Raw genomic sequence first — 2,500 nt, forward strand, 5'->3', positions numbered from 1 at the left:
TGTGGTGTGTGTGTGTGGTGTGTGTGTGTGTTTGTGTGTGTGTTCAGGTGTGTGTTTAAGTGTGTGTTTAAGTGTGTGTGTTCAAGTGTGTGTTCAGGTGTGTGTTCAAGTCTGTGTGTGTGTTCATGTGTGTGTTTGTGTTCATGTGTGTGTGTGTTCATGTGTTCATGTGTGTGTGTGTTCATGTGTGTTCATATGTGTGTGTGTGTGTGTTCATGTGTGTGAGTGTGTGTGTGTTCATATGTGTGTGTGTTCATGTGTGTGTTCATGTGTGTGTGTGTGTGTGTTCATATGTGTGTGTGTTCATGTGTGTGTGTGTGTGTGTTCATATGTGTGTTTGTGTGTCATGTGTGTGTGTTCAAGTGTGTTCATATGTGTGTGTTCGTGTGTGTGTTCATGTGCGTGTTCATGTGTGTGTTCATGTGTGTGTTCGTGTGTTCATGTGTGTGTGTTCATATGTGTGTGTGTGTGTGTTCATGTGTGTGTGTGTGAGTGTTCATATGTGTATGTGTGTGTGTGTTCATATGTGTGTGTGTGTGTGTGTTCATGTCTGTGTGTGTGTGTCATGTGTGTGTGTTCATGTGTGTGTGGTGTCATGTGTTCATGTGTGTGTGTTCATGTGTGTTCATATGTGTGTGTGTGTGTTCATGTGTGTGAGTGTGTGTGTTCATATGTGTGTGTGTGTTCATGTGTGTGTGTGTGTGTTCATATGTGTGTGTGTGTGTGTGTGTGTGTGTTCATATGTGTGTGTGTGTTCATGTGTGTGTGTTCAAGTGTGTTCATATGTGTGTGTGTTCGTGTGTGTGTTCATGTGCGTGTTCATGTGTGTGTTCATGTGTGTGTGTGTTCGTGTGTTCATGTGTGTGTGTGTTCATATGTGTGTTGTGTGTTCATGTGTGTGTGTGTTCGTGTGTTCATGTGTGAGTGTGTTCGTGTTCGTATGTGTGTTCAAGTGTGTTCATGTGTGTGTGTTCGTGTGTGTTCAAGTGTGTTCATATGTGTGTGTGTGTTCATGTGTGTGTTCATATGTGTGTGTGTTCGTGTTCGTATGTGTGTTCAAGTGTGTTCATGTGTGTGTTCATGTGTGTGTGTGTGTGTGTTCGTGTGTGTGTGTGTGTGTGTGTGTGTTCATGTGTGTGTGTGTTCGTGTGTGTGTGTTTGGTGTGTGTGTGTGTGTTCAGTGTGTGTGTTTGTGTGTTTCGTGTTGTGTGTGTGTGTGTGTTTGTGTGTGTTTGTGTGTGTGTTATGTGTGTGTGTTGTGTGTGTGTGTTTCATGTGTGTGTGTGTTCATATGTGTGTGTGTGTGTTCATGTGTGTGTGTGTGTTCGTGTGTGTGTGTTTGTGTGTGTTTGTGTGTGTGTGTGTGTGTGTGTGTGTTTCATGTGTGTGTGTTCGTGTTCATATGTGTGTGTTCATGTGTGTGTGTTTGTGTGTGTGTGAGTGTGTTTGTGTGTGTGTGTGTGCTTCTGTAGTAGGTGATGTGTGTGTGTGTGTGTGATTCCTGTAGTAGGTTGATGTACGTTTGTGTGTGTGCGAGAGACTCACCGTACCGGGACATGCCCACAGCCAGACATTTCTGCAGGCGGCAGTGTTGGCAGCGGTTTGCGGCTGGTTCGGTCGATCAGACAGTTTTTCTGGCGAGGACACGAGTAGGTGGCGTTACTCTGCTGACTGCGCCTGAAGAAACCCTGACGGAGGACAGAGGACAGATGATGACTGACATTACAAAAGCGAACGAAAGAGGCGGGAAACGCCAACAGGAAGTTGAGGGGGCGGGGCTTACCTTACAGCCCTCACAGGTGATCACCCCGTAGTGAATCCCTGACGACTTGTCTCCGCAGATCTTACAGGGGATGATTTCAATCTGAGCTGGAGACAGAAATAAAGACGGTCACTGTCACATGACCTCTGACATCATCCACACAACGGACACACTATCAACGTGACACAGTAAAGGATGTTTACACTGCAGCAGCGAAAAAATGTTAGAAATAAAATAAAATATTCAAGAAATGTATATTTTCTTATATTACAAATATAAAAAAACAATAATTTACTAAAAACTTTGAATATTTTCTGTCAATAAAATACAAAAACAAAGTAACTTATAAGAGCTGAGAGTCCATCAGTGTCATGTTAACAGTCCACTATGTCCACACACACACACAGAGACACAGACACACACACACAGAGACACACACAGAGACACACACAGAGACACACACACAGACACACAGAGACACACACACACAGACACACAGAGACACACACACACACAGAGACACACACACACAGACACACACACACAGACACACAGAGACACACACAGACACACACACACACAGAGACACACACACACACAGAGACACACACACACAGACACACACACAGAGACACACAGACACACACAAACAGAGACACACACAGACACACACACAGACACACACACACACAGAGACACACACACAGACACACACACACAGAGACACACAGACACACA

At 44.4% G+C, this 2,500-nt stretch overlaps 1 pseudogene; it reads right to left on the reverse strand.

Moving 5' to 3' along the window:
• Positions 1 to 2,500, reverse strand: part of LOC114433587 (nuclear receptor ROR-alpha A-like) — a 68,295-nt pseudogene that overhangs the window by 17,455 nt on the left and 48,340 nt on the right.

Source organism: Parambassis ranga, chromosome 3, assembly GCF_900634625.1.
Source record: "Parambassis ranga chromosome 3, fParRan2.1, whole genome shotgun sequence".
In the NCBI taxonomy this organism is placed as follows: Eukaryota; Metazoa; Chordata; class Actinopteri; family Ambassidae; genus Parambassis; species Parambassis ranga.